The sequence below is a fragment of the Mytilus galloprovincialis genome, chromosome 10, assembly GCF_965363235.1.
Source record: "Mytilus galloprovincialis chromosome 10, xbMytGall1.hap1.1, whole genome shotgun sequence".
In the NCBI taxonomy this organism is placed as follows: Eukaryota; Metazoa; Mollusca; class Bivalvia; order Mytilida; family Mytilidae; genus Mytilus; species Mytilus galloprovincialis.
Genome location: NC_134847.1, coordinates 91,198,537 through 91,220,959, shown reverse-complemented (window position 1 = coordinate 91,220,959; position 22,423 = coordinate 91,198,537).

Below are 22,423 nucleotides of genomic sequence, written 5' to 3'. Positions count from 1 at the left end.
CCTTTTATGATGGACTAATCAGTAGTTTGCGAAAGTATTCATCCTTTTCAGATTCAGCATTACTACTGTTTCAGACAGTATGGTCATTAGTATTAGCGCAGGTGCCGACATCTCCTCATTTGCAGAGGAAAGAATTAAGGTGTTTACTTACAAAGTATCTCTATTCGGTTGTCGTCCTCGGAATCCAAATGAACTGAAAAATATAAAATGATGCTCTGTCATAATGCACTTTCAACACTGTGCACAACTTTAAATTTTACTATCACCACACTGTTACCATAGTCTTTATATGAATTTAAAAAGGATTGGTATTAATTGTACTATCACCACACTGTTATTATCGTCGCTATATGAATTTAAAAAGGATTGGTATAGTTATATGTATGATTGCATTTTCATTACGATGTAATATTATATTTACCTATTCTGTCCGAGTCCGGAATTGGGAGGGTTGGTCCTGAAGAAGAAAATGTGTTTTTTTTTTATTATTAATAACCTGAGTCATAAGAAGCATCACTAAACATTATGTACATGATGTATCACCGTTGCAAAATCTCTCTCTATTGGAAAGAACATGACACACGTTTGTGATCATTGCCCATCCTTTTAATTTGTTTTGAATTTGATATATAGTTTATGTATGAGTGAATTGATAACACATGAGTTAATCATTGTATTTTATGAAAATCCACAACATCAATTGCTCTTTATTGCACCTGAATTTTCGGTATTTCAATGCCAGTTTCATGACCAATACACCTATCGATAATTGTTTAGCGCATAATTTACTTACTAGTCCTTTGGAACCTTGACGTATTAGCACCTGCTCTTTTCCTGTTAACATAGAAAAAGGTTAGTTTAATTTAAAGTAGATGGTGACGTTTCGTTGAAATTTAACCGTATATGTATCAAATTGGCGGATATCATTAAATTGTAGTTGATATAATATTGAGGTTTTGGTGATCTTTAAATTCCTCTACTACACCAACAATAAGTCCTTTGTGACCAGCTACCCTTTTTGTAGTCTCGATTTGTTGAAAATACTCTTCCACTTTAACACATAATTGATCAATAATGACCCAAATAAAGGCAACAGGCGTATACCGCTGTTCGAAAGTCATAAATCGGTTGAGAGTCCAAAAATTCAGATGCGGGTTACAAATTAAAATTGAGGGAAACGCATCAGATATAGGAGTAGAACAACGACACAAAAGAAACAACATTAAAATGTAACACACACAGAATAGACAATGGCCATTTTCATTACTGGGTACAGAACATGTTAAGAAGAATTGTTGTTTACTCACTTTTCAAAGACTTATCCGAGCTATGATGGTGTAGCTCGGCTGTCACCACTACTGTGTTGTTGTTGGTGGTGTTGGCCTTCTCATCTATTCAATAAAGATATTTGAAAGTTTTCATTTATATATATATATATATATGTTTATTATGAATATGACGGAAAAGTACAACAACCCAAAACTAATACGTTTTTCACACGCTAGACGGTTGGTGTAAATGCAATATTCAATTGATCGGTCTTTCCCCAGCGTTGATAGTAGATTGAGAAAACATGTGATCGTATACATGTAATAAAAGGCAACACCAATTTGCACACACCTGCTATTAGAGTTTCGCGTTTTTTAGCTCATTTAGGAATTGACATAAACTTACCAATATGACACTCCGTTGTCTCTTCTGCCGCAGGCGTTGGCAGGGTCTTATCCTCTGCAATTAAATACATATGTCTGTTATTATTAAAATATTGATAAATAATACAAATCTACAATTAAAGCCGTGACGTGATCGTATACATATACAGTGATAACAATTTTTGGGCAGAGACAAGGCTATAAAATGTCATTGACTTAACGAGATCTGTGAGTGTATCTGGCTGCTCCTCGGGAGGAGTATTGTCTGCAATTAAAAATATGTTAGTGTTATCATTGACCTGTTGATGATTTATACAGATACATAGGAAAAGCGGTGATCCGTTGTCATTTGCATGAATCGACAATTGTATTGAAATGTGTTAATCTACAGTTGAGAGAAGGATGTGTGAAACTGTGATTGTAGACATATAATAAAGTGATAACACCTTCTTGGCTGATGCATGGAATGACAGCTATCACGTACCAGAACAGTTTATATGAGGGAGTACGACAATTCATTGAAAATAAAAGTGTCATTGACTTACCAACATTTGTGTGCCTGTGGCCTTCTCCCATCTCGTCTGGCTGCTCCTCAGGAGGAGTATTGTCTGCAATTAAAAATATTTTAGTGTTATAATTGACCTGTTGATGATTTCTATACAGATACATAGGAAAAGCGGTGATCCGTTGTCATTTGCAACGACAGATGATTTGCATGAATCGACAATTGTATTGAAATGTGTTAATCTACAGTTGAGAGAAGGGTGTGTGAAACTGTGATTGTATACATATAATAAAGTGATAACACCTTCTTGGCAGATGCATGGAATGACAGCTATCGCGTACGTGAACAGTTTATATGAGGGAGTACGACAGTTCATTGAAAATAAAAGTCTCATTGACTTACCAACAACAGTGGCCTTCTGTCTGTCCTGTGTTGACGGGGTCATCTGGCTCATGTCTGAAATAAAGATATGTCCATAAATAAAGGCAACAGTAGTATACCGCTGTTCAAAACTCATAAATCCAGGGACAAAAAACAAAATCGGGGTAACAAACTAAAACCGAGGGAAACGCATTAAATATAAGAGAACAACGACATAACACCGAAACGTAACACACACACAGAAACGGACCAAGCATCAGACAAAACACCACGAGAATAACAAATATAACATGAAAACCAAATACATGAATTAGGGATAGACAAGTACCGTGCCACGTCTGATCTCAATATCTCAAAAATAAGAGAAAACACAAACGACTCAACGTTAAAATGCAACACACACAGAAACGAACAATAATATAACAATGGCCATCTTCCTGACTTGGTACAGGACACTTGTAAAGGGGAATAAAAGTGGTGGGTTGAACCTGGTTATGTGGCATGCCAAACCTCGCACTTTAATGGCAAAGTTAAATATAACATTGAAATGACAACATAATATTACAGGACTACAAGACAAATAAATAGGAGAACATATTAGACAAAGAAAAACATGATTAATAGATAACAAAAAGCATCAGGTTTAAAATTCAATACGCCAAAAACGCGCCTTGCCCACACAGGACTTACAAGTGACGCCCAGATATAAAAGATCGAAAGAGAAAAAAGTACAAAGTTGTACAGCACTGGAGATAAAAAGTTGAAATGAGTTGAGGAGTAATAGCCAAAAAATACAAGAGTCCCGAAGTGACGCGTCAGTGTACTGTGTGTGAGGAGGTTTTGGGGTGAATTGATGTAGTTTTGTTAACTTACCGAAATCCCAGACTGGATCCGACCAAGCCTTTGAGGTGGAGGCCTTTTGGGTGGAGGATAAGAGCCAGTTGTTTTTTTTAGCCAGTTATATGGTGTCGTCCGTCTTGATGAATCTGGTTCTTCTGTAATAGTAAACCCCTTCATTTACATGAAAACTTTAACATGTACAGTTAATGTTAGTCTAATGTTGTCATTGATAGGAAACGTGTGTTACTTGACGTTATGCAAACATAATAAAAGGGGTGTTGATCTACAGTTGACAGAAGGAGGTTTGAACCTGTGATCGCATACATATAAGACTCTGATAACACCTTTTTGGCACCTACATGGATTGACAGTTTCGCGTTCGCGAACAGTGTCTATGAGGGAGTTCATTGACTGAGCAAGATCAGTGTGAAATGTTGCTGATTTATACAGATACAAAGGGAAAGCGTTAACCCGTTGTCATTTGCGACAACAGACTACTGCCATGAATCGAGAGTTGCATTGGAATGTGCTGGTCTACACTTGACAGAAGGATGTTGAAATGAGTGATAGCATACATATAATAAAATTATAACACATAAAGATATGTGCATGCTATTATTGATAAAAATACAAGAGTCCCCAAATCACGCGTCAGTGTACTGTGTGTGATGAGGTTATGGGGTTAATGGATGTAGTGTCATTAATTTACCGACTGGATCCTTTGAGGTGTAGGTCTGTGAGGTGGAGGCCTTTGAGGTCGACCAGGGTCTATACAACTCCTCGGAGGTGTAGGCCTGTGAGTTGGAGGGCTTTAATGTTGAGGCTAACAGCCAGTTTTTTGGTGTCGTGCGTCTTGATGATGCATATGGTTGTTCTGTAATAGTAAACCACTTAATTTACATGAAAACTTTAACATGTACAGTTAATGTTAGTCAAATGTTGTCATTGATAGGAAACGTGTGTTACTTGCCGTTATGTAAAAATAATGAAAGGGGTGTTGATCTACAGTTGAGAGAAGCAGGTTTGAACTTGTGATCGCATACATATAATACAGTGATAACACTTTTTCGGCACCTACATGGATTGACAGTTTCGCGTCGGGGAATAGTGTAAATCAGGGAGTAAGACGGTTCATCCTAAAATTGTCATTGACTTACCAACATCAGTAGCCTCCTGTGTGTCCTGCGTAATGGGGCTCATGTCTGCAATAAAGATATGTCCATGTTATGATTGATGAGCTGAGGAGTAATGCTCACTATGTACTTTTTTAAAGACACTTAAACTATGGGGTCACCAAAGGTTCTGAACACCTAAATAAAGTAATTCGAAAAATTAATCAGAAATAACACGATATTTTGATTTATATCAATTATATAAATCAAAACACAAAGGTTAATTGTCTATCGTATGTACGTCGTGAACAGTGGTCGTTACAGACAAACGTTCACGTAAATTGTCCCAGTCAATGGATAATTTTAATGTATCAATCAATGGCCACAGCTACACTGTTTTGAATTTCATTCTATGAAATAGTGTCCTCTCCTATTTAATAACATGTTTAAAAGTGACCTTAGTACTAAATCATGATATTGAATCAAATATTGTATGCTTTTACAGACTGCAGTTGATCAAGGTGAACCTAGGAAGGAGTTTTTCGCAATAGTTTTGTTGGCCATAAAAGAGAAATATTTTGACAAAGGACGGAAAAATCGTTGATACATTGTAGTTTTTGTTAAACTGCATCTTTTGTCGCAGAAAGAGTGACATAGGGATAGTGATCAGGTGGCATGTTTTATTTGACCATGACCTCATTGCAACGGTTAAGTTATTAATTTTTTTTTTGTCTAATTTTCTAATACTTTTATTGATAAACAATATTTGGATTATGAAATGATTGTAAGATCATGAAGATGGATACTTTTAATTCAGAAATTATTGCAATGTTTGTTTTTTTTTTATTGCGAAAAATGCAAAGGGGGTTATAATTGCAATGAACTAAACTCGTGTTTTGATTTTTTTTGTATATGAATTAAACAGCTTTAACATGAATTTTGTTAATACCGCAAAAATAATAATGGCATTTTAGTATAAAAAGGCAAAACCCTAATTATAAATGCAGGCAAATTCCCATAATTTCTCAACTTTCATTGTATGTCTGTGTGGCAATAATCATCTGACCAGAACCACATTTTCATGGTTCATTGGTCAATCTATTGTTTTCCTGGTTAAGTTTGTTTCTGAGATACTGAATTCAAAAGGTCAACTATAATATTTGAAGCATTTAAAGATTGTAAGGTATACATTTGTACATGTCTGTCTGGCAGGATTTATAGGACCTTGACCTCATTTTCATGATTTATTATTCAATATTGAGAGTAAACAATAATTGAATTCAAGGGGGAAAAATTCCTAATTTTTTTACTCAAATCTTTAATAATATGGTCTTGAAACTGAACTTCAGATTGCTTTACTCTAACAGGACCGACATGAATTCAGGAAGGATAACACATTCGACCAAAATCATATACTGATACACTGGAACAGAGCACCAAGAGTATTTCTTCACCATAAATTCAAAAACCAAGGCCATCAGTTACATGTTGTACATAATAAGGATTCGGTCCCAAAGTCTTGAATCTAAAATATTTAAAAACTGCAGCATGTTTATGATGTACATACAAATGATTTTTGTTGACAATTTCCAAAAGATTTACTTATCATTCTAATGGCAAATGTGAACATGTACCATAGGCGGATACATACTAAATTACCCCCTCCCCCTTTTTCGTGGGAAACATTAAAAATTTTGGATGATTATATAGAGGGAATCACTGAAGCATGACTGTGACTGGAGCCTCCTCCTTATGAAAAGTTCTGGATCCGCCACTGGGTACTGGGGTAGCGCCGACACATGGATTGGAGGACCTTACAGTTTTCTTTGGCTTGTATACATATTAAAAGTAATAACAATATATATAAAAAATGTACATATACTATGTTATGTAATAGTCACTGCATCAATATCTTATCTACATGTACACAGTAGTACTACAATTTACATATACAAGTATACTATATGCTTTTTCTTTTAAAATTTGTTTTATGTATTTTCTGTTCTCTTAGGGTTTAGTACACTATAGAATGGCACAGTTCCAAAATTTCTTGAAGAAAGCAGCTTGGATAGGTTATTTTCAAACAATAAAGCAGAAGAGTCCATTTGTATACTAAATCTAAGGAATAGCTTAGATTGTCTTTGCTTAATCAAGAAAGTCACCCAATTTACTATAAGTAGGTATGAGTATTATATATTGTACAACGGGGCTTTATTCTGTTTATTTTCGACCTAGTCATTATTTTGGGTATATGTACCCGGTATCGTAATCCATCTTATTGCCTGTTAATATAGGGAACTATAGCTATATAATTTTGCACCATAAGCTCACTGTATGTACAACGAACTCTGTATAATGTTCACATGTACATTTATACGATTAAACATGTGAACAGATGTCTATAGCTCGATCTTGTGTGAAACTTTATGTATTATAATATACTAGAACACACCCGTGATATCGCGGGTCCGTGACTGAATTAAAGTATATAACTATGCGCAAGCTTTATTTTAGTATTAGTATTGTCATCTGATAAAGTCATGCCGATTATAAGATACACAGTTTTCTCTGCTTTCAAATCTTTCTGTTTGAACCCGTCGAACTGGAACTTATCAATTATTGGTAATATTAATTATTTGGAAAACAAAAGGTCCTGGAATGGAGTATTTTTTAATCAACAGCATTGTCCTATATTAGTTATAAATAAAGTTGAATTCTTTGATACACTGTTTTACGTCATGCCCGCTAACAAATTGAAAACTGTACCTATACGCCTTATTTTTAGTCCAGATTTTTAGTATTCGTATTGTTATCTTAGAAAGTCTTACTGATTAAATGATTAAATTTAGTAGTGTCAACCCTGTGATTATGACCCGTGTATATAGCATATTAATCCTACATACACCGTTTGGTGGTACGCCTGTCAGATGTGGAACGTACAGATAAGGTAATAGGTAACAGGTGAATATACTATTGGTATCGGTATCGGACTCGACCCGGAACTTCTTAATTATTGGCAATATTAATTACGTGGAAAACAAAAGGGCCTGGAGTGGTGTAATTTTTAATCTACACCTTTGTACTATATTAGTTATATATAAAGTTGAATTCTTTGATTCGTCGTTTTTACGTGATGACGGCTGACAAATTGGACCTCGTAGTTTTAGTATTATAGATGATATATTTAAAGGTTCACAATTATAAATTCCAATACCAAACGCTACTTAATTCTAGCTATATAAAACACTTTGTTACTTCAAGCTACTACTCCAATATAACTGACCAATACATAAAGTTTCTCACAAGATCGAGCTATAGACATCTGTTCTTAATTTAGATTATATATTGCTTAATGGTCTTAGATTATTTTGATAAACTTGTAAATGTTATTGCAGTTCTACTTTGCAATTCATATACCGTATAAAGTATCACATAAATCAAGATGAAAGATCATTAAACTGATTAAGAACTGACCATCAACTCTTTGATGAAATTGACCACGCCACATCTGAACCACTTCAAATTCACTTGAAGTAGATTCCCATTCTGGATAGCACATTAGTCATTAAAGTCATAGTTTTAGTTTATTGTTTAAAAGATAGATACTTTATTCTCTAGAAACTAAATACAATTTTACAGAGAAACATCTAATGATCTATAATCGGCTGTTTTCTGCTCTTTGGTCGTGTTGTTGTCTCTTTGATACATTCCCCATTTCCATTTGCTAACTTTATCTGTTAGTTTTTCCGTCCGTTGTCACAATTAAATTAAATTTGTTTATACTCTTTGCACAACTTACCCCGGTTCCAGCCCCTGACTTCCGTTCCTCATTCCAATATTACCATACCCTTGTCAACCCTTCACTCCAGTTCCTGCCCCTTCCCCTCATTCCTCATTCCAATGTTACCATACTTTTGTCCACCCCTCACCCCGGTTTCTGCCACTGCCCCTCGTTCCTCATACAAATGTTACCACACTTTTGTCCAACTCTAACCCCGGTTCCTGCCCCTGGCCCTTGTTTGTTCCCCATTCAAATGTTTTAATATCTTTGTACACCTTCACCCCGGTTCCTGCCTCCGACTCCGATTCCCCATTCCAATGTTTTAATACCTTTGTCCACCCTTCACCTCGGTTCCTATACCCGACTCCAACTCCCCATTCCAATGTTTTAATACCTTTGTTCACGCCTAACAGAAATATTTCAAGTAATACATAGAGATGTCTACTGCATCTGTCATTATATTGTAGAAAACCTCATTTGGAACAAACTCAGAGGAAGGACATTTTATGAAATAGTAGCTTTTTGTCTCTTTCATCGATGTAAAAATGTATTTTAAGCATTTGAACTAAATGTACACAAATTTAGAGGGTTTCCAAATACACAGCCAGCTGTTTGAAAGTAATGGCTTTGTGTGGATTATTTTTTTGTTTTTTTTTCAATTCAATTCAATTCAATTCAAAGTTTTATTTAGAGTCGATATTCAATAAACTACACAACACAAGTTCTAGTGAGCTTTTCAAATCGCTTAATAACAAAATACAATACACACACACACACACACACACACACACACAATACAATACACACATACAAAAGTCATGAAAGCAACACAATTTTAAACATATAATGCATAGTAAGATACCATAATGACATATATAACTTAGAAGCATATAGTACACTTAAAATATAGCACAAGTTAATAATAAGATTGCACAAATCAAATAGTCACACAGAAAATAAAAGTAAAATAAAACAGGCATTAACACTATATGCATGCACTGCACTGGCTTGAGCTGTTACTTGGATCCCATGTTTGTACCAATTTTTTGAATTGGTCGAAAGATGTTTCCACTCGACAATGGTTCGGTAGCTCATTCCAGATTTGTGCAGCATTATAGCGAAACGATCTTAAGCCATATTTAGTAGTTCGAACTCTTGGGAGTACTACTGTTTCCTGTGATCTTAAATCATACTTGTTAATTTTTATATCAATCAAATCATGAAGGTAGCTCGGACTTTTTTGGTGAATTATTTTAAATGTTTCCATTGCAATTGTTTTTATTCTTCTTATTTTTAAAGATGGTAATTTAGATTTTTCTAGCAATTTTTCGTAAGGAATATCATAATCTTCATAGATGAATCTTAGAGCTCTTTCTTGAATTTTTTCCATTTTAAAAGAATTTTTTTCACTACAGTAGTGTCAAATTACTGGACAATAGTTAAAGTTCGAAAGTATGAATGAGTAGTATGCTGTTAACCTACCTAGCCTGTTTAAATATTTACCCATACGTTTTAGAATATTTAGTTGTCTTGATGCCTTTTAACATATTTCAGAAATATGATTGTTAAAATTTAAGTCGGAATCTATAGTTATTCCAAGAAGTTTAACATTTTCTTCACAAGAAATTTTATTTCCATTTAAATTAAATATCAAATTATGTTTATTTGTTTTTTTCCCAATGGCTATAGCCTGGAATTTGTCAGGATAAGCCTTCATTAAATTTATAGAAAACCAGTTTATTAGATTTAAACTATCAGTTTCTAAACTTTCAACAACTTTATCTAAATTATGATCACTGTATGATACAGTGTTGTCATCAGCATAATTATAAATGGTGCTTTTTTGTACAAAATGAAATATGTCATTTATGAAGACATTGAAAAGAACTGGACCAAGAATTGACCCTTGTGCCTTTAAGCATACGATCCCATTCGCTGTAAGAACTTCCAATTTTAATTCGTTGTTTTCTGTTTTCTAAATAACTTTTTAATAATTTTAGAGAATTTTTAGACAGACCGTATGCTTCTAATTTAAGTAAAGGTAAATCATGAGGTAAACAATCAAATGCTTTAGATAGATCTATCAAAATTGCAGCAATAAATTTGTTCTCGTCCAGAGCTTTTTTCCAGTCTTCTATTATTTTAATAAGTGCAGTTTGGCAACCAAAACCTGACCTAAATGCCGAAAGAAGAGGATGAAAATGTTTATTTAAGAATTCCATTAGTTGGTCATGAATAGCTCTTTCATAAATTTTAGAAATACATGGCAACACACTTACAGGTCTATAATTTCTTTATCAAGAAAGTTATTCTTTTTAAAAAGTGGGGAAACCTGAGCAGCTTTAAGATTATCAGGAAAAATTGAGCTTTCAATTGATTTATTAACTAAAACTTTAATAGGATTTGCTATTACTGGCTGTGCCAATTTTATAATTTTTGGTGAAATATTGTCATATCCAGTGGCTTTTCTTATATTTAACCTATTTATTTGTTTACTCACAAACTCTGATGTTACAGGTTTAAAATTCAACTCATTATAATCATTTTTAATTTCTTCAATTTTTATTATACTTGGATGATTTCTGTCTATTTTAATGTTTTTATCTCCTATATCTTTAGCCACATTTATGAAAAATTTATTGAAAATTTCTGATACCTCTTTAGGATCACTGAGAATTTTATCATTTTCATATAAAATTATGTTATTGTTTGATTTAATATTTTTATTTGATAGAAATGGTTTAATAGTGGAATAAAATGTTGTTGACTTTGGACCACCAGCAGTTCTTTCATAAAAATATGTTTTAATTGAGCTCTTTTTTATTTTTGTCACAGTATTTCTCTGTTTTCTGTACAACTCCCAGTTGGCATCACTTTTATTTTTAAGAAATCTGTTATGGTACATTCCTTTTTTTGTAGATTGCACTTCTTAGATCTTTATTCATAAAGGGTGCAGGTGCTACTATTGATCTTGTTTTTTTCATTGGTATATGCTTGTCAATGATGTTAACAAATTCAGATTGAAAATTTGAATACGCTTCTTTGACATCATCAACTGACAGCAAATTATCAAAATTTACACAATTTAGTTCATGTACAAATTTTTCCTGGTCAAAACTTTTAAAACTCCTGTAATTTATAAATTCATTTTTAATTTTAGGCACAAAACCTTTTAACTGAAACGAAATTATGTTGTGATAATCACTGAGCCCACAATTAAAATTAGATATATTTTGACAAAAATTTGGTTTGTTTGTCAGGATAACATCAAGTAAAGTTGGTAATGCATTTTTTGTAAAACATGTAGCTTTTTTAACTACGTTTGTAAAATCAAAAACATCACACATATTTATTAGAGGTATACATTTTTCTGCATCTAAACAATTGTAATTTAGATCACCAATAATAATAACATTGTCATATTTTTCAGATATTTTATCAAATGTTTTATTAAAGTCTTCAATAAATAAATTATCATTGAGGAATGGGGGTCTGTAAAGACCACATATCAGCCACTTTCTGTATTTAAAGTTTATTTCAGTAAAAATTGATTCGATTGTTTTACATTCAAGTTTGGTCTTTCTGTCACATGCCAAATCTGAGCGGATGTAAACTAGGAGGCCTCCGCCTTTCGCTGTCTGGTCTGCTCTCCATAGGTGGTAATTGTCAATAAAGAACTCGCCGTTTTTAAAGGTTTCATCGAGTTTGGTTTCTGCTACAATTATCATGTCAACTAGGTTGTCATTTATGTAACAAATCTTTTATAGAAGAGAATTTATTTCTAAAACTGTTGATGTTAAGATATGCACAGTGAAAGTTATTGGGGTGTTTGATTCGTACACCTTTCAGCTCGTTTTAGCATTAAAAAAGTTGAACGTTAGATAAAACCCAAGATTAAAAAAAGATTAAAAAAGTATGGAGTGCTGTGCAGTATCCCAAAATAAACGCGAGTTTTTTGTTTGTATGATGTTTTTGTCTCACCTGCGAAGAAAGCAGTATGCGAGACAGAGGTATATCGAATTACAATCCAGCGGCGTACTATTCGTATCTATGAATGATGATTTTATTAACCGGATTTTTGTGACAAAAATGTCGGTTAATGATTTGGGGATGTACGGCGGGCGGGCGGGCGGCAATCAAATGTTGTCCGTGCATTAACTCATGAACCGTTCAACCAAAGCTTTTAAAATTTTAATATGTTGTTACCGATGACAAAATGGAGGTCAAGTTCAATAATGACGATTTTGACTTTTACGGTTCAGGAGTTATGGTTCTTGAAAGTTTGAAAAATGGAGTTTCCAGTCGTGTCCATGCATTTACGCATGAACTGTTCTACCAAAGCTTCCCAAATTTTAATATATTGTTACTGATGACAAAATGGAGGTTCAATAATGACGATTTTGACTTTTACCGTTCAGGAGTTATGGTTCTTGAAAGATTGAAAAATGGTGTTTCCAGTCGTGTCCGTGCATTTTCTCATAAACCATTCAACCAAAGCTTTTGAAATTTTTATATGTTGTTACTGATGACAAAATAGAGGTCAAGTTCAATAATGACGATTTTGACTTTTACCGTTCAGGAGTTATGGTTCTTGAAAGATCGTAAAATGGTATTTCCATTCACGTTGTTGCATTTACTAATGAACCATTCAATCTAAGCTTTTCAAATTTTAATATGTTGATACTGACTACAAAATGGAGGTCAAATTTGATATTGACCATTTTCACTTTCAGCATTCATCAGTTATGGTTCTTGTGATATTGCCAGGACACAAATAAATGTTAATAAATCCGGTTTGCTGTCGTTGTGACAGCCTCTTGTTTAAAGCTTTATTTGGCAGAAGGTTGATGACTTGAAATCTATTAGGAAGTTTACGTCTATAATGTCTATTGTCCATTACCTCATTTTCAGTTATGACGAGGCACCTGGGGGAAATTTTCACGATAATTTTTCTATTAGGACAATTGCAAGTATTTAAGCTGCTAACCATAGGACGTATCATTCACAGGAAATAACAAGTTTTGTTTGGGAGAACATTATTTGTATGTCGTTTTAGCAGAAAAGGAATTTTCTACGAGGATCATCGCGAGATATTTTCGTGGTTCACACTGCCGATTGGAAGGGGACGATAAATTGTTGACTCGTGTTACGAAAGAGAGAGCAATATCTCTTTTACGTCAAAGATACCCTTGTAAAGTTCGAAAAAGAGCAGACCAGCGCCGCTATAAGTAGGAAAATCGCGTACAGACCGCAATGTGTTTGTCATTTTGAAATTCCTAAAAATGCGACATGCTTGGCCTGTTATGTCTGCCAGTGAGATTGATGACGCTTAATGGAATGTAATCAAGGAAATGGAGGCCGGGAGAGGAATTTTTAGAAGTTCTTAAAAAAAAAAATTTTTAAAACTTGTTGATTATGTTCTATTCTATATTCTTTATAATTTCTTTCTTGATTACAGACATACAGTTGATAAAATAGATACTATAGTGACCAAATATTTTTCATTCTTGAAAAATCCAAAGAAAAGCTTATTTCAAAGTCCTGTGGATAGTGTCAGGAGAAGGATTTGCCAGGATTTTCAACAACTTTGGAATGTATAACAATATCAAACGCAATGCTAAGTTAGATATAGTTCTCCTTAAATGAGTTTTGAAGGCTAATTCCATTAGCCAAAACAATTAATTTAATTGCTATATAATTTATTGGTTTATTTAGTCGGCAGAATAGACTCGAGTTTAAACAAGCCTTGAACGTTAGTCTGTACTAATGTGTGGAGACTGTGTGTTTTGTGAATGTGCAATGTTTCTGTGAATATGTACACACTTAATATAAAAACACTATTTGTTCTAAACTTAATGTGTAGTTAAAGTCTGACTTAATTTACCAAAATTTGGAAATGTTTGTCATCATTAAGCACATGTTTAAAGACTCCGAAAGGGAATAGGAAAGTTGGTTGGTCACCTGTTAAACGTACCCCTGTTAAGAGTCCTAAGAAGAAAAGCTGGTGTCAGGAGCTAACATTTTTAATAGTTATACTTGTTTTATGAATATTTGATATTTTTCTATATAATACAATTGATTAATGATTGGTTATCGTCCTTCAAATTGATGAGCATGGAATGGGTATGTGAAAACGTCACCTATCAGAATCGGAATCTGAGGAAATATTAGTCGACAATAAAAAGATGAAGTGTTCGAGTTCACCACCCACATCTATGCCTACACCAGCTGACGATAATATTCAACTAAGTGCCATTATGAACATGATAAACAAGTTATCATATAATTTCAATAGTGTAGCCACTAGGTTAGAGAACCGAATGTGTGAAATCGAGGGAAATGTCGAAAAACGTCATACTGTAAAATTCAACACAGTCATACACGACAGAGTCCAAAAAGAAGTATGTCAGTTAAAAGCTCAAATGTCAACAGAAGTTAAGAAAATTAGAGAAAAAATTATGTCACTAGAAAAATCATAATTATGCTGAAGTGCTTTTGTCAGGTACCCCAAAAAGCAAAAATTCTAGTAGTGAGGTTGACTGACATAATTTAAATGTTAATGTTAAAAATCTACCCTTCAATAAACAGGAAGAAAATGATAATTCGATACTATTATCAAAAGATACTGGTCTTTTGAAGGATGGCCTAAAACTTGCAAATATTGGAATTAAATCTGTGATTAGAAAACCTAGTAGATCAGACAATAGACCGGGTATCGTAGTAATTTCGGTTGAAAATCTTATTCATAAAAAGACAGTGATGAAAGAAAAGAGATCGTTAAAGACTTCGTTCAAGTATTCAAATGTTTTTATTGAAAACGATTTACCGTTACAGCAAAGGATAATAAATAGTAACAATCATTTATTTTTAAAGGCCTTTGGCAAATAAAACGACTACACAATTTAATCAGGACGTGTGATTACAATTCGTCTCGAACCAATGACCAACGTGGTCAGTCTACACACAGCCGTACACATAATTATTCACAACAGGTCAATCGACACGGGGAATACACAAATGAAATGCTGAGTTTTGGAGCCGGTAACAGACGTGGACGAGGTTTTAAGCCATCACGTGGTAAACAATACTAGTTATCCTGCGGGTTTTGGAACATAAACTGGTGGAGTAAATATGTAAATAGTGATAAAAATAGTTTGCTTGCTGCATGTATTGCGAAACGTAATTTGCATATATTAGGGCTAGCTGAAACTCATCTGATTGGACAAGCCGGTATTGTCGTCAATGGCTACACATGGATAGGAAATAACCGTAAACAATTACACGTGCGTGCTAGAGCAGGCACAGGAGGCGTTGCTTTATTGGTGCGAAATGATGTTTTATCAGATTATAATGTTACTAAAATAAACGATTTAGATGGAATTATATGGATACGCTTTTCCGAAAGAAATAACACAGAATCTTAATTGTTTTTATATTTGTGTGGTTTATCTACCGCCGGAAAATTCTGCACGGTCAGTAAACATTCATGAATTTTTAGATTCGCTTACATCAGATATCTATACAATTCCAAATATATGGTAGTCCTTTTTACTTATGTGGAGACTGGAACAGTCGGGTTGCAGATATACCGGATTTTATAACGGGAATTGATAATTTACCTGAGAGACAAGTTATAGATTTTACTCGCAACACGTACGGAGATATTTTGTGTGACTTTCTTAGTAATGTTAACTGTTGTATCTTAAATGGAAGGAACTATTTACATAATGATTTTACATATGTTTCAACAAGAGGGGCATCAGTCGTTGATTATTGCATTGTACCATATGAGAAATTAACCTTGTTTGACATTTTTGAGGGTATTAGAGCTCAACAATTAATTGATGGTATATTTAAACCATATGAACCTAAACATATACCTGACCATTCATTATTATGCTGGACTTTTAGTTCACAAGTTTGTTTGAATGACAAAGGAGCATCCGGCGACAAGTTACATACAGAACCGAATAAAAGTACTAAATTTGACACTCGCAATATATACCTAATATAAGTGGATAGCAGATGTTGAAATAGTTGGAAAATTAAATCAGCAGTTTATACAGAGCTTAGAATTATCAGGAATTAACCAGAAAGAACTGGACGATAAATATATTGAATGGTCACAATTATTCATGACGAAATGAACTTAAAACTTACTAGACGAAAGGTGCTTCACTTGATTGGTCTTAATAATAAACGTAAGAAATTGGAAAAAAACCTGGTGGAACGATAACCTCACTACGCTCTGGAATGAAGTATGCGAAGCCGATCGTAAATGGAATAGTCGCCATAACCAGGATAAGGAGAACTTGCGTCATATATTTACAAACAAACGTAAACTCACTGAGATTAAGTTACCAGCTAAGCGAGAATATTGTTATAACAGGAGATTTGAACTCTGATTTATTTTCCATTCATAATAATAAATTATATGATACATTGAATCTTTTTAATCTAGAAAATGTTATAAATAAACCAACAAGGGTGACTGCACATAGTAGCACATTACTTGACCCGATTATAATCAGCGATACAATTAAATATTCAATTGCCGACGTTCTTAAATTACCGTCTGAAATAAGTGATCACGATGCTTCTGTAATATTTTTAGAATGTCCGATATTTGCAACCAAATCATACAAAAGAGAAATTTGGTTGTACGATAAAGCAGATCTAAATAAATTTTCTTTAGACCTTGATTCTGTCAGTTGGGATGAACTTTTTTCTGATGTTGAGGATGTTGACGAGATGTGCAATATATTTACTCAAAAACTCCTAGACATAGCCAGGCAAAACATTCCAACTCGACATGTTTATATACGAAACAATGACCGACCATGGTTTGACAATGAATTAAGAAGAGAAATTCGTAGAAGAGACCGTTTTCGTAAAAAAGCCTTAAAAACTCAAAAAGATTGCGACATCGATAAATATAAAAAGCAGAGGAACAAAGTAAATAATATGAAAAAAGCTGCAAAAGAAAAATTTGAAAGAAGTTTGGAAAATCTTATATTAAATAACGTGGCTAACCCTAAAACTTATTGGAAAATAATGAAAATGCTTATAAAATCAAATAAAGGTTCTGGTGATTTACCCCCACTTAATAATATTATTCACGATGAAAGCATGGACGATGTAGTGTACGGAGACGACGAGAAATGTAATCTGCTAAATAAATATTTTAGTCTGATTTCTTCCCTAGAGGAGGAAGGTGTTCCTATACCCGAAATTAAGCCAAGAACAAATATTTTTTTAAAAGACTTGGTAATTGAAATAGATGAAATAGTCGATATAATTAAAACTTTAGATCCTAATAAGGCATCTGGTCCAGATGTCATAAGCCATAAAATGTTGAAAATGTGTCCTGAAAAAATAGCAATTCCCTTAAAAATAATATTTAATAAATCCCTACAACAATGCAAATATCCCACCAGCTGGAAGATTGCTAATGTAATAGCATTTTTTAAAAAGGGGGATAGTTCGTTACCATCTAACTATAGGCCAATATCGCTTATAAGTTGTGTAGGGAAAATAATGGAGCGAGTTGTTTATAAACATGTCTTCAATCACCTACACAGAAATAAGTTAATATATGAATACCAGTCTGGTTTTCTGCCAAAATATTCGACAGTTCATCAGCTTTTAGAAATTTATAATTCTATATTAAATTCATTAGAAAATAAAGAAATTAGCTGTTTTGTTTTTTGTGACTTTTCTAGAGCATTCGATAAAGTTTGGCATAAAGGATTGATACATAAAATGAAGTCATACGGTGTTGACGGAAATTTATTAAATTGGTTTCAAAGTTACTTAAACAACAGACAACAGCGAGTTGTTATTAAACAATCTTCCTCTGAACTTTGCAGTATTTCAGCTGGTGTCCCACAGGGTTCTGTTTTGGGACCGCTGTTATTTATTATCTATATTAACGATATTGCTGAACACTTGATTTCTTTATGTAGATTATTTGCAGATGATACATCTCTGGGCTACTCTAGTCGTGACACGACACAAATACAATCAGTGATCAGTCACGACCTGAGTGAGCTCAGCGAATGGTCTAAGAAATGGCTGATGTCCTTTAACCCAGCAAAAACAGCAATAATGTTGTTTTCATACATTGAAACTCCAGAAATGAATTTCACTTTCAATGATAAGAGGATTGAAGTTACAGACTTCCACAAACACTTGGGTGTTACATTTAGTAAAGATGCTAAATGGAACACCCATGTGGATAATATCATAAAAAATGTATCTAAACATTTAAATGTACTTAGAAAATTAAAGTACAGGATAAGTAGGAGCAACTTAGAAAAGCTTTACTTGACTTTTATTAGACCGCTTCTCGAATATGCATGTGAAGTTTGGGATAATATGGGTGTGGGTTATTGTAAAAAATTAGAACAGCTGCAGCTTGAGGCAGCCAGAATTGTAACAGGTCTTCCTATTTTTACAAGTAATAGAATTATTTATGATGAGATTGGTTGGGAAACTCTAGCTGAACGAAGAGAAAGAAGGAAATTACAATTATTCTATAATATTCAGCATAATAATGCACCAGCCTATCTTTGCAATTTAATTCCACCAACAATCCAAAGTACAGCTGTTTATCCATTACGTAATGGGAATGATTTAATATACCCTTTTTGTAGACTTTCATTAACCCAAGAGTCCTTCATACCTTCAACAATACGACTGTGGAATAACCTTAATGTGGTGACACGTAACATTGACTCTTTAGGTAAATTTAAAACCGAACTAAAAAATCTTAAATTAAATTCAAAAGCCCAAGTACCAAAACATTATGACTTTGGCAATCGTAAACTCAATATTATATTGACACAACTTAGGTGCTCAGCTTCTTTTTTGAACTATGATCTTAACAGAGTCAACATTATTTCAGATCCGTCTTGTAGTTGTGGTGCTAAGTTCGAAGATTCACGTCACTTCTTTTTTTATTGTCCTAAATATTCGAATATAAGAACCAAATTATTTAATAATCTAAATTGGTTACCAGACAACTCTCTACTAAATTTGAACACCTTAACCTCCGGCGATAAGTCTTTAACTAATGTTGAAAATGAAAGAATTATAAAGAATGTATATGAATTTATTAAAGAGTCTAAGAGGTTTCTAATTGTGTAATGTAACATATTATAAAGTGCAAATACATGCATATTGTGTATTACCACTCACATCACCACACACCACCTTTTCAGAGTTCAAATAATTTATATATTTATACATAATGTATTGTTTGTATGCATGCTTTGTAAATATTCTAATGTTATAAATTGTTATGGGAGAAGACTTTATAAGTTTGATTAACTTGTGTCTCATCCCTTTTGCACATTTACGCAAATAAAATATGTTTAAACTAAACAAACGTAAACTTTTTGATAAAAAAATGTCAACAGACAAAAAAGCAATATTGGTACCGAAGTCAAGATAAACTTTTGAATATACAAAGAAGGGACCCTCGGGAGTTTTGGAATAACATTGGCAAGTGTCGGTAGTGAAAGACAGAAGACCATACCCATGGAAGTTGTACTAGAAGATGGTTCAATTTGCTCTGACACTTACATCATATAAATAAATTGAAAACTTCTTATGAAAATCTTTTGAATTGTGATGCTGTAACTAATGTAAATGATAATATGTCAAATAATATTTTGAATGTTGATTTAGATTGCGAAGTTAGTATTGATGAAGTGTTAAAAGTATTAACTCAAGCTAAAAATGGCAAAGCGCCAGGGATCGATTTGATACCTGTAGAATTGTTTAAAAATAATTTGTTATTACATGTTTTGCATAAATTATTTAATATATGTTTTAAATTTGGTAAAATTCCGTCTGCATGGTGTAAAGGGATTATCATACCTATCCCAAAGTGTTCTACATCGGATCCCAGTGATCCATTGTCTTATCGGGGAATAACTTTGGCACTTTGTGCCTATAAATTATATTGTAGTATTTAAACAACAGATTGGTAAATTGGTTAGATCATAGAGATATTTTACATGATGAACAAAATGGGTTTCGTAAAAGTAGAAGTACTATTGATCATTTAAGCACAATTACGTCAATTATTGAGACAAGGAAATTGAAAAAATTGTCAACTTTTGCTGTCTTTGTAGATTTTAAGAAAGCTTATGATACAGTGAACAGGAGTTTATTATTTAAAGATTTAAATGATCTTGGAATTAGTTCAAAATTTTTGAATACTATCAAAACAATTTACTCTCAGGTTGAATATAAATAAACTCATCATAGATACCAGGACTAAATTTAGTATATACGCCAGACACGCGTTTCGTCTACAAAAGACTCATTAGTGACGCTCGAATCCAAAAAAGTTAAATAGGCCAAATAAAGTACGAAGTTGAAGAGCATTGAGGACCAAAATTCCTAAAAGTTTTGCCAAATACAGCTAAGGTAATCTATGCCTGAGGTAGAAAAGCCTTAGTATTTCCAAAAAATTAAAAAATTTGTAAACAGTAAATTTATAAATATAACCATATCAATGACAATTCATGTCAGCACAAAAAGTGCCGAGTACCGGGCGTATGATACCCTCGGGGATATGAATCTCCACCAGCAGTGGCATCGACCCAGTGGTTGTAAATAAACTCATCATAGATACCAGGACTAAATTTAGTATATACGCCATACGCGCGTTTCGTCTACAAAAGACTCATCAGTGACGCTCGAATCCAAAAAAGTTAAAAAGACCAAATTAAGTACGAAGTTGAAGAGCATTGAGGACCAAAATTCCTAAAAGTTTTGCCAAATACAGCTAAGGTAATCTATGCCTGAGGTAGAAAAGCCTTAGTATTTCAAAATATTAAAATATTTGTAAACAGTAAATTTATAAATATAACCATATCAATGACAATTCATGTCAGCACAAAAAGTGCTGACTACTAGGCTTGTGATACCATCGGGGAAATAAATCTCCACCTGCAGTGGCATCGACCCAGTGGTTGTAAATAAACTCATCATAGATACCAGGACTAAATTTAGTATATACGCCAGACGCGCGTTTCGTCTACAAAAGACTCATCAGTGACGCTCGAATCCAAAAAAGTAAAAAAGACCAAATTAAGTACGAAGTTGAAGAGCATTGAGGACCAAATTTCATAAAAGTTTTGCCAAATACAGCTAAGGTAATCTATGCCTGAGGTAGAAAAGCCTTAGTATTTCAAAAAATTAAAAAATTTGTAAACAGTAAATTTATAAGTATAACCATATCAATGACAATTCATGTCAGCACAAAAAGTGCTGACTACTGGGCTTGTGATACCCTCGGGGAAATAAATCTCCACCTGCAGTGGCATCGACCCAGTGGTTGTAAATAAACTCATCATAATATGTCTTACAAGTGGTGAGACTCAAATAAAATATTGAATCTGAACCTGAATCTGTACAATGTTAGACAGATTTAATTTCATATATAAGGTATATAACAGCAATGTCTCATAATAATAAAATTCTTTATTTAACGAACGTAACACATTTAACACTTACATGTTAATCTTCCATGAGGCCTTCAAAAACTATTAATACAAATAGAAAACAGAAAAAAATACATACAAAATAAAATGCATTATACAGTTAAATATAGCAGCTTAAATATTGAATAAGTACATATGCATTCAGTAAAAGAAGAAAAAATACATTAGTTTCGTGCATCTTTATTCTGTTCAGTTAGAAAATAGTTTGAACAGTTGGTCTTAAATGTATCTAAATTATCTATTTCTTTAATATTATTTGGTAAATTATTCCAGGTAATAAGACCAGGATATTTAAATGTTTTTTTTTTAAATCAGAATTAGGTCTTGGTACATGAAGAAGTCCTGATGTTGTCGACCTCAGACAATAATTATAAAGATCAGCACAAGCAGTAAGTTTAATAGATAGATAATCAGGCGCTAGACCATTCATACATTTAAACATTAACACAGCTTGAAAATAGTGTATCCTCGTAAATATAGTCATCCATGCAAGTTTTTTAAACATTACTGTTGATGGAAAATCAAAAGAAACAGATAAAACTAATCTTGCAGCACGTTTTTGGAGCTTATGTATCCTCTCCAGATTAATGTGTGTGGTGTAGCGATTTTAGTTTAACAGTATATTTATTATTATG